Source organism: Carcharodon carcharias, chromosome 4 (genome assembly GCF_017639515.1).
Source record: "Carcharodon carcharias isolate sCarCar2 chromosome 4, sCarCar2.pri, whole genome shotgun sequence".
NCBI classification, from domain to species: domain Eukaryota; kingdom Metazoa; phylum Chordata; class Chondrichthyes; order Lamniformes; family Lamnidae; genus Carcharodon; species Carcharodon carcharias.
This window is the reverse complement of record NC_054470.1, coordinates 6,383,975-6,396,075: the sequence shown is the minus strand read 5'-3', so window position 1 is coordinate 6,396,075 and position 12,101 is coordinate 6,383,975.

Sequence of the window (12,101 nt, the reverse complement as noted above, 5' to 3'; positions counted from 1 at the left end):
CTGCATCAGGGAGATTAAGTACATAATAACAGTTCATAAATAATGAAGTTAAAAATTATTTAGACATGTCCCCTTACATGACAGTGTCACATGAGCTGGGACATGTTTGTGAATTGCGCAAAAATTATTTATTTAATAAAACCTTCAGGAAACCTCATCACGCCCATGGATGAGTTTCCTGAAAAATGCGGAGGCCGCTTGGGCTCATTGCCTGTCCGCCACCTTAAGATTGAACAGGCAGCACTGCTAATGATCTAAATTACTTCCCTAATGGCCTTAATAGGCCTTTGACAGTTCGACAGGCACACAGCCGCCTCTGGCACTTGCCCGCCGAACGAAAGACCTACATGACGCACGATGATGTCGGGACACACGCCCGACGTCATCTTGTATCATTTTGCGCATCGGGGTGTCAGGCCTGCCTAGGCAACGTCAACATTCTGGCCATTAAGTCAGATGACCAAAAGCTTGGTCAAAAAGGTAGGTTTTAAGAGTTGTCTTAAAGGAGGAAAGAGAAGCAGAGATACAGAAAAGTGCAGGGTGGGAATTCCAGAACTGAGGGCCATGGCAACTGAAGGTGGAGCAATTAAAATCAAAAATGCTCAAAAGGTCAGAGTTAGATGGGTGCAGATATTTCAGAGGGATGTGGGGTTGGAGGAGATTACAGAGTTAGGGAAGGATGAGGCCATGGAAGGATTTGAAAACAAGGATGAGAATGTTAAAATCAAGATGTTGCTTGACTGGAAGCCATTGTAGGGCAGCGAGCACAAGGGTGACAAGCGAATAGAACCTGGTGCAAGTTAGGACATTAGCAGTAGAGGTTTGGATAACTTGAAGCTTGTGTGGGGTAGAATGTGGGAGACCAGCCAGAAGTGCAATGGAACAGTCAAGTCTAGGGGAACCACAGGCATGAATGTGGTTTTAGCAGCAATTGAGCTGAGGCGGGAGCAAAGTCCAGCAATGGTACAGAGGTGGAAACAGGCATCTTAGCGATAGCTCATCTCAGCACAAATGTGACACCGAGGTTGCAAACAGTCTGCTTTGGTCTCAGTTGCCTGGAAGAGAAATGGAATCAATGGTTAGGGAAGGGAGTTTGGAGCAGGAACCAAAAACAATAGCTTCAGTCTCCCCAATATTTAATTGGAGGAAATTTTTGCTCATCCATGGACAAGTGGTCTGATAATTTAGCAGCAGTGGAGGGGTCAAGAGAGATGGCCGTCGGGTCGACTGGTGTCAGGACCATATACGTGAAAACTAATACAAAAATAAAAATACCTGGAAAAACTCAGCAGGTCTAGCAGCATCTGCGGAGAGGAACATAGTTAATGTTTTGAGTCTGTATGACTCTTCAACAGAACTAAGGAAAAATAGAAAAGAGGTGAAATATAAGCTGGTTTAAGTGGGGGGGAGGGAGGGTAGAGCTGGATAGAGTGCCAGTGATAGGTGGATATAGCCAAAAGATGTCACAGACAAAAGGACAAAGAGGAGTTGAAGGTGGTGAAATTATCTAAGGAATGTGCTAATTAAAGGTAGAAAGCAGGACAAGCAAGGTACAGATAGCCCTAGTGGGGGTGGGCTGGGGGGAAGGGATCGAAATAGGCTAAAAGGTAGAGATAAAACAATGGATGGAAATACATTTAAAGATAATGGAAATAGGTGGGAAAAGAAAAATTTATATAAATTATTGGAAAAAAAGGGGGTGGGATCGGAAAGGGGGTGGGGATGGAGGAGAGAATTCATGATCTAAAGTCGTTGAACTCAATATTCAGTCCGGAAGGCTGTAAAGTGCCTAGTTGGAAGATGAGGTGCTGTTCCTCCAGTTGGCGTTAAGCTTCACTGGAACATTGCAGCAGGCCAAGGACGGACATGTGGGCATGAGAGCAGGGTGGAGTGTTGAAATGGCAAGTGACAGGGAGGTCTGGGTCATGCTTGCAGTCATGCCCACATGTCTGTCCTTGGCCTGCTGCACTGTTCCAGTGAAACTTAACACAAACTGGAGGAACAGCACCTCATCTTCCGGCTAGGCACTTTACAGCCTTCCGGACTGAATATTGAGTCCAACAATTTTAGATCATGAACTCTCTCCTCCATCCTCAACCCCTTTCCGATCCCCCCTTTTTTTCCAATAATTTATAAAGATTTTTCTTTTCCCACCTATTTCCATTATCTTTAAATGTATTTCCATCCATTGTTTTATCTCTACCTTTTAGCCTATTTCGATTCCTTCACCCCACCCCACCCCCACTAGGGCTATCTGTACCTTGCTCGTCCTGCTTTCCACCCTTAATTAGCACATTCCTTAGATAATATCACCACCTTCAACACCTCTTTGTCCTTTTGTCTATGACATCTTTTGGTTATCTCCACCTATCACTGGCCCTCTATCCAGCTCTACCCTCCCTCCCCCCACTTAAACCAGCTTATATTTCACCTCTTTTCTATTTTTCCTTAGTTCTGTTGAAGAGTCGTGCAGACTCGAAACATTAACTGTGTTCCTCTCCGCAGATGCTGCTAGACCTGCTGAGTTTTTCCAGGTATCTTTATTTTTGTTTTGGATTTCCAGGCATCCGCAGTTTTTTGCTTTTATCTTAATGTGAAAACTAATGTTGCGCTTTTGGATAATGCCACTAAGGGGCAGCATCCCTAACAAATTTGTAGGTGTGCCTCCACCATATGGACTGCAGCATTTCAAGAAGGCAGCTCACCATCACCTTCTCAAGGGAAATTAGGGATGGGCAATAAAAGCAGGCCTAGCCAGCGAAGCCCTCATCCTGTAAAGAAATAAAATAAAATAAAAAGGAATCTCAGAAATAGGAGAGTGCCAAGTATAGGTCCAGAGGTAACTGTGTGGGAGCAGGAAGTAAAGCCATTTCAAGTGATATTCTGGATACAATGGAACTAGGCAAGAACAGTCCCACTAATCCCTTGGATTTAAGGGAGCAGAGATGAGGCCATTTCAAGGGGAAGAGCCAGGGTGAGAGACAGTAATGATTTTATTAGGTACTAGATGGAGGTGAGGGTACAGTTGAGCTGCAGAACTGTTGTGGCATGTGAAGGGCCAAAGGCTAGATAGTTGGGTTTTTGAAAGTCCTATTGTCAGTGAATTTAAACATCATGCACAAACTATTTTGTAGTGTTTTTCTATGGCATGTTTCTTGGCCTCTGCTACTGTGGTCTTACTTCAGTGTTAAAGAAGTGGGCATATGCAGGTTCACTATTCCTTCCTTACATCTAAGAAATTACTTCACCTTGGAACAACCAGGGTGAAACTGGGATAAAAATGAAAAATGCTGGAAGCACTCATCTGCATCTATGGGTAAAGTAACAAGGTTACATGAATGTTTCAGGTGACTGACCCTGGGGTTCACAATGAGATTCAAAACTTTGAACCTTTGTACCGTTCCATGTTCCTGCAGTAACATTTCTGCAAATTGCCAAGTTAGACAGTACAATATTAGTGTACAAATACCACACAATAATATTAGTTATACAGTAACTTGGTTAGACTTGCAAATTCTGCTGCTGTCTCTGGGTGAAAATCCGATACTGTTTATGCTGTTGAGCAGTACAATTCAGATCATAAAAACAATGGAACTGATGATCATAACTCTATGCAATTAAATCCTGATGAACAGTGAACAGCTTCAGTCCAACCCATTTTAAACTATCTCTTCACTTGTTTCACCATTGTAACTTATCCCACACCGGATTACATTGGCTTGTGTATTGGTCTAGAACTTAGAAATCCAAAGAAAAAAGCTGAAACAATAGAATTCCAGAAGGAAAAAACAGTTTGGACCAATATTCCTATTTCCCAGTTTTTACTGGTGTTCCATTTTAAGGTACACTAGCCCAGTTCGGGCCAGTATTCTTATTTCCCAGTTTTTACTGTTTTTTTCCTGTGGGTAAAGACAAGCAGCAGGGGACAGGAAGGGGCAGAGAGTTTTAACGATAATGATGCAAGAGTGAATAAGGTCAATTTAAAAAATAGCGGTTAAAAAAAATTAGAGGCTCTTTATCTGAATTTGCAAAGCATCCACAATAAGACGGATGAACTAGTGGCACAATTAGAGATAAACGGTTTAGATTTAATCACCATTACAAAGACATGGGGTAGAATCTTGTGCTGCTTCTCAGAGCATGAAGCAAGACGGGTGGGGGAACTTCATTGAGCAGGAGACCAAAAGTCAACTTCTTGACAGCAGGATAAAACTCAGGTATGAAGTTCTCGGAAGCTTGAAGACGTGTTGGGCTTCCCAGCGGCCAGCATTGGGAAACCCTTTGCACATATCTGCGTGCATGCTCATTAAAAGGCAATCTCACCAGAATGAAGTGTACCTTTCAAACGAAGTTATCGGCAAGCAAGGGATACGTGCATTCAGGTTCACAAATGCATATAAGTGGCATGCAGCAGGCAAGGTGGTATCCTTTCGGTGTTCCACAGCAAGGGATTATTGAGATCGGTTGGTGGCAGTCAAAAGGCAATGGGGCAGGGCTGTCTGAGGCAGGGAAGGAGAGGGGGAGGGAGGGAGGCTGCAGGCTTAGTGAGACAGGGCAGGGCTGTCCAAGCCAGGGAGCGAGGGAAGCAGGGAGGATATCTGAAGCAGGGAGAGAGGGAGGTAGGGAGGGAAGGCGAGGGTGCAGGGACGTGCTGGAGGGAGGGACCTAGCACAATGGGTGTGGTTATGTTGTAATCCCCAACGTTGTCCCCTATGATCCCTCATGAGGGATAGAATGAGGATACTGGACCACACAATGAACTTAGATATCAGAAGATCATAGGTCCAGAATGATTGTGGAAAGCAAGGGTCTAAGAAGGTTATCCTTGAAGTCCTGAGGCTTGAGGGTAACTTTGGAAAGTTCAGATATGACAGTGGAAGTGCCGAGGATGATGGATGGCACGTTGAGGGTTATGGGGGAGGGAATGTACTACTGTACCGGCGGGAAGCTCAAGGGTTCCTGATAGCTGGTCATGGCTGATAAGGGGATGGGTAGATCTTATCTGAGGGCAGGGCAAGGGTGATGCACTAAGGCTTGAGGGTGCTGGAGGGAAGCTCAAAAGCGATTGAGGGCTGGTGTATGGTTATGGCTTTCATTTACAGGGACACTGCTCCAGTGTCCATGCACATAGCTGCATCAAAAAGAAGTGTTCTCAGCAGCGATCCTCCAGGATGGTATTGATTATGGTGGGTGAATAGAGGCCAGGGTGTGCCCATTCCGAAGTATGGGGCCTCCTGTTGGCCAAAAATGCTCAGGACAGAAGGGAGAAATAAGAGAAATAAGAACACTGGTCCAAACTGGTCTTGTATACCTTAAAATGGAAGACCAGTAAAAACTGGGAAATAGGAATATTGGTCCAAACTGTTTTTACCTTCTGGGATTCTATTGATTCAGTTTTTCTCTTTGGATTTCTAAGTTCAAGACGAGTACACAAGTCAATGTAATCCATGTGGATATGTTACAATAGCGAAATAAATGAAGAGATAGTTTAAAATGGGTTGGAGAGATGCTGTTCACTGTTCATCAGGATTTAATTGCATAGAGTTATGACCATAGTGGGGAGGTGATGGCTTACTGCTTTTGTCACTGGACTAGTGATCCAGAGACCCCGGGCAATGTTCTAGGGACTCAGGTTCAAATCCCGCCAAGGCAGATGGTAGAGTTTGAATTCAATAAATATCTGGAATTAGAAGTCAAATGATGAGCATAAAACCATTGTTGAAAAAACCCATCTGGTTCACTAATGTCCTTTACGGAAGGAAATCTGTCGTCCTTACCTGGTCTGGCCTACGTGTGACTCCAGACCCACAGCAATGTGGTTGACTCTTAAATGCCCTCTGAAATGGCCCAGAAAGCCACTCAGTTGTAACAAATCGCTACAAAGTCACCAAAAAGGAATGAAACCGGACAACCGCCCAGCATCGATCTAGGCACCGGAACGACAATAGCAATCTCAGCCCTGTTGACCCTGCAAGGTCCTCCTTACTAATATCTGGGGGCTAGTGCCAAAATTTACTAGTCAAGCAACAGCCTGACACAGGCATCCTCAGGGAATCATATCTTACAGATCATGTCCCAGACGCCACCATCACCATCCCTGGGTCCCACCGACAGGACAGACGCAGCAGAGATCGTGGCACAGTAGTATACAGTCAGGAGGGAGTTTCCCTGGGAGTCCTCAACATCAACTCAGGACCCCATGAAGTCTCATGGCATCAGCCCAAACATGGGCAAGGAAACCTCCTGCTGATTACCACGTACCGTCCTCCCTCAGCTGATGAATCAGTGCTCCTCCATGTTGAACAACGCTTGGAGGAAGCACTGAGGGTGGCAAGGGCACAGAATGTACTCTGGGTGTGGGACTTCAATGTCCACCACCAAGAGTGGCTCAGTAGCACCACTACAGGCTGAGCTGGCTGAGTACTAAAAGACATAACTGGTAGACTGGGTCTGTGGCAGGCAGTGAGGGAACCAACAAGAGGGAAAAACATACTTGACCTCACCCTCACCAACCTACCTGCTGCAGATGCATCTGCCCATGATAGTATCAGTAGGAGTGACTACCGCAGAGTCATTGTGGAGACGAAGTCCCAGCTTCACATTGAGGATACTCTCCATCGTGGCACTACCGTGCTAAATGGGATAGATTTCAAACAGATCTAGCAACTCAAGACTGGGCATCCATGAGGCGCTGTGGGTCATCAGCAACAGCAGAATTGTACTCGAACACAATCTGTAACCTCATGGCCTGGCATATTCCCCACTTAACCATTACCATAAAGCCAGGGGATCAACCCTGGTTCCATGAAGAGTGCAGGAGGGCATGTCAGGAGCAGCACCAGGCATACCTAAAAATGAGGTTTCAACCTGTTGAAGCTATAACACAGGACTACTTGCATACCAAACAGCATAAGCAGCATGTGATAGACAGAGCTAAGCAATCCCGCAGCCAACTATCAGGTCTAAGATCTGGAGTTCTGCCACATCCAGTAGTGAAAGGTCATGGACAATTAAACAACTCACTGGAGGAGGAGGCTCCACAAATATCCCCATCCTCAATGATGGAGGAGCCCAGCACATCAGTGCAAAAGATAAGGCTGAAGCATTTGCTACAATCTTCAGCCAGAAGTGCCCAGTGGATGATCCATCTCAGCCTCGTAAGGAGGCCCCAGCATCACAGGTGCCAGTCTTCAGCCAATACGATTCACTCCACGTGATATCAAGAAATGGCTGAAGACACTGGATACTGCAAAGGCTACAGCCCCTGACAATATACCAGCAATAGTACTGAAGACTTGTGCTGCAGAACTTGGGCACGCCCCTCACCAAGCTGTTCCAGTACAGCTACAACACTGGCATTTACCTGGCTATGTGGAAAATTGCCCAGGTATGTCCTGTACACAAAAAGCACGACAAATTCAACCAGGCCAATTACCGCCCCATCAGTCTACTCTCCATCATCAGTAAAGTAATGGAAGGGGTCATCAACAGTGCTATCAAGAGGCACTTGCTTAGCAATAACCTGCTCACTGATGCCCAGTTTGGGTTCAGTCAGGGCCACTCAGCTCCTGACCTCATTACAGCCTTGGTTCAAACATGACAAAAGAGCTGAACTGCCAAGATGAGGTGAGAGTGACTGCCCTTGACATCAAGGCAGCCTTTGACTGAATGGGGCATCAAGGAGCCCTAGCAAAACTGGAGTTAATGGGAATCAGGGGGAAAGCTCTCAGCTGGTTCGAGTCATACCTAGCACAAAGGAAGATGGCTGTGGTTGTTGGAGGTCAGTCATCTCAGCTCCAGGACATCACTGCAGGAGTTCCTCAGGGTAGTGTCCTCAGCCCAACCATCTTCAGCTGATCCATCAATTACCTTCCTTCCATCATAAAATCAGAAGTGGGGATGTTCGCTGATGATTGCAAGATGTTCAGTACCATTCACGACTCCTCAGGTACTGAAGCGATCTATGTCCAAATACAGCAAGCTCTGGACAGTATCAAGGCTTAGGCTGACAAGTGGCAAGTAACATTCGCACCACACAAATGTCAGGCAATGACCATCTCCAACAGGAGAGAATCCAACCATCGCCCCTTGATGTTCAATGGCATTACTATCACTGAATCTCCCACTATCAACATCCTGGGGTTACCATTAACTAGAAACTGAACTGGACTAACCATATAAATACTGTGGCTGCAAGAACAAGTCAGAGGCTAGGAATCGTGCAATGAGTAACCCACCTCCTGACTCCCCATAGCCTGTCCACCATCTACAAGACACAAGTCAGGAGTGTGATGGAATACTCCCCACTTGCCTGAATGAGCGTAGCTCCCACAACACTCAGGAAGCTTAACACCATCCAGGACAAAGCAGCCCACTTAGTTAGCACCACATCCACAAACATTCACTCCCTCCACCACTGACAAAGTGGCAGTGGTGTGTGCCATCTACAAAATGCACTGCAGGAATTCACTAAGGCTCCTTCGACAGCACCATCCAAATCCAAGACCACTACCATCTAGAAGGACAAGGGATAGATGGAGCACCACCACCTGGAAGTTCCCCTCCAAGTCACTCACCATCCTGACTTGGAAATATATCACCGTTCCTTCACCGTCACCGAGTCAAAATCCAGGAACTCCCTTCCTAACAGCACTATGGGTGTACCCACACTACATGGACTGCAGCGGTTCAAGAAGGCAGCTCACCACCACCTTTTCAAGAGCAACTAGGCTTGGGCAATAAATGCTGGCCCACCCAGTGAAGCCCACATCCTATGAATGAATTTAAAAAAAGCCTTGAAGAAAAAACAGTTCAAGCCTGAACTGGCATGAATTGGTGTGGGACAGGTCTCATCTGGATTTTACTGGAAGCAACTGATGAACTAGCAAGTCATAATGGACTCATCAGAAATCCAGTAGGGGCTCCCAGTTTCTGAATATTCACTAGTGGACACCAATACTTCTCAGCCCACTTGAGCTAGAACCATATGGCTGTCAATTTTACTTCACTTAACACCAGTCAATGCTTCTCTCTCATCCCTCTCTGATTATGTCATGATCTCAGTCACTAACTTTGTTATTCATTTTAATTCCATTAATCTTCAGCTCTGGGTTTACCCTTGCACCCACCAGCTGAATTTCCCTGCTGTTGTATGCAGCCTTGCCAACCAGATGCAGCAATTTCCCTGCCCCTTCATGTAGAAACTGGACGCTATCTCCCCCAACCACTCCCACACCGCACCCACCCCCCACCCTCCACAATGCAGCATCTGGCTTTGTTTGTCCCTCGCTGTCCCCTAGCTCCAGCAGTCTTTCCCCAACCTGCACCCACCCCCCCACCAGCTACATCTCTCTCCCTCAGACTCCTTCCTCCCCAGTCTTTACCCTCTCCGCTCCCAGATCATCCAAGCTTTATATTGTCTCATGATTGGTGTGTCATCTTAATAAAGTTCCATCCAAGGAGCATGTTGTTGCCTCTTTGTTCTTTATTTATGTTGCAGAAGGAAAATTGCAAAAATTACACAAGTGGCAATTTCAATGGAGATTTTCATGTATGGAAACATATTTGTTCATTCATATCTTATTCATCTTTGTACATTTATATGCAGGCTTGTTATTTATGTGGTAATGCATTGTTGTTTCATCGGCATGATTCCATCATAAAGACAATAACAGATTACTTCATGACATCAATCACATACTTTGTTTTTATTCCATTCCAGTTCCTCAGAATAGCAGTCACCCTTGCACCCACCAGGCATTTTGCGAATATGGGGCTGTATAACTTGGCGGTCCGAATTAACACATTTCTCTCCCATGACTGTAAGTGTGAAACGTTGGCCCCCACAATGCAGAACAACTAAGCCTCAGTTCCAAAATGTTCAAATGAGGAGGGGTCTAGTTCAGAGCCGCATAATTTGGAAACTATGCAACATAGCATATATCACCAAACTCCATTTTAACACAGGTAGCCACTGCTTCTTCAGCCAACACTGCTTGAGTATCAGGGGAAATGCCTGTGCAGATCTGCAGGTGTGCAATGTATCCTGTTTTCAGATCTTGGAATGGGCCAGTGTCTTAGATCAATAGTTCTTTGATAATAATTAGGCAATGACCTTGGAATGCCAAGATGATTTGCAGCTGTCCATTTTGTTTGTTGCTAATTTCTTTGCATTGTTTCACCTCTGTACTACGGTGTACAAAAGAGCACCACCCCATTCTATGACAGCCATGAGCCATTTCATCCCCAGCAATGGTATAGTCTCTTCTAGCTAAAGCTATTACTTCTTGAGGATTGAAGGCCTGCATGTCACCTTTGCTGAAAAGGTCTATCCCTCCAAGGGTTTCATGGGCACTGTCCTCTCCTCCCTTTGGGCTTAATGGTGAGCCTGTAAACTCACCCATCGTGAGTGGCAGACTTTGCATTAGGAGAAACTAATGCACCACTTGTGAGATAATTCCCCTGTGCCCTTTGAATTGTTGCTTCACCCGCCAATTGCATGCCTCGAAGGGGAATCATGAATGAGTCCACTAGGGGCCCCACAACTTTTTGGAAGATATTTCAGCAAGTGCACATTGAAGATCATGGCAGCAGCACCACACAGAATTGGCACCCTGGCCACAAATTAATACATCAATGCGTCATATTTGCTTACTTCACTGGGAGAAAATTATTTTTGTAACAGGAGGAAAGAGATCTGTATGAGCCTCACCCAGTGATTTAAATAAATATCTGAAAGAGTCCCGCTTAAATATGGCGAGCTATAGAACCATAGCGACATGTACCATTCAGAGGCCTTCCAGTATCTCCTTTCAGCTAATTGTCTTGGAGAATTTTGCTACAAAATTTGGTGACCGATGGAATGCAGACGCTCGTCCAGCACCGCAATACTTCAGGGAGACCCAATGTAAAATTCTTCCTTTGCTGGTGAGGATAGCCACAATTCAGTTAATTCTCTTGCAGCTCCCAGTAGAAGGCAATGCATGAATTCTGGGGGAAATCCCCAGGATAATGGAAAATATGGCAAGTTCACAAAGGCACTAGGTCTCTTAACACCTCTAAGTGTCCTTCCCTCTTCCAGTGCCCTTGACATGTCATAAAGTATTTCATCATCTGGGCTGCCCTCATACTCACTGATGTCCGTTGGGTATTTCACGACCTGCTCTACTGCCTTACCAGGATGGCAACACAAGCCACATCCATAATATCCATTAAATCTGACTGTATTCTGCATTGCAGCGCATGTGGGCAAACCCACGCAGAAGCACCAAAGTAGAAACAGTCTTCTGGTTACCACTTCCCCCACCCCTCCTCCCTGATTCCAATCAAACCCTTCTTCTCATAGTCTCCTCGCTTCATTAACAACTTTAACCAGGGATAATTCCATTTTCAGTTCGCATTTTCCGGGCCATAATTCAACTAGAATAAGATTACTTGTTCTGAGTTTTGGGGGGAGCTCGTTAATCATTAATTACATAGGCCATAATGAAGATTTAAGTACTGGAAGCCCAACCGAATTGATTGCGTACAAGAAGCTATTTATGTTATAAGTGCTTGGCCCACCTCAGACATGTTTCTGTAACACGATCCATCACATATGTCCTCAATGTTTCCCTCTGCCAAATTTCAATGGTTTTCTCTTGGTACGTCAGATTCTCTCTTATTTCATCTTTCTGGAAGAGCGTCTGCTCTTGCAACTTGGGATCTGAAATGACAAAAATGTTTCCACTGGTTAAATTTTTAATGACACATGGATGCTCACAATGGGGGCATGGTACCTCTTCTTCTTCAAGAGCTGACACAACTGTAGCAATACAGGCAATAGAGGTGGAATTGTAGGCTGACTGCATTGCTGGAAAATACTTTTTGAGAGTTGACTTTGTGGACTTAAATACCACATAACGCATTTACAAGTTCCAGGAGATGAATCACCGCAGCACATGATTAACATGGCGAACGTTAGATCCAACAACATTGCTTCTGCCTTTGTGCATTTTCATCCTGGAAACAGTAGCTCATTGAATAATTCATGAAATGAATGCCCTGTCAGCCCCTCATTGTCCTCTCTTCAGTTTCACGGCCATGTGCATATTCAGCGTCTG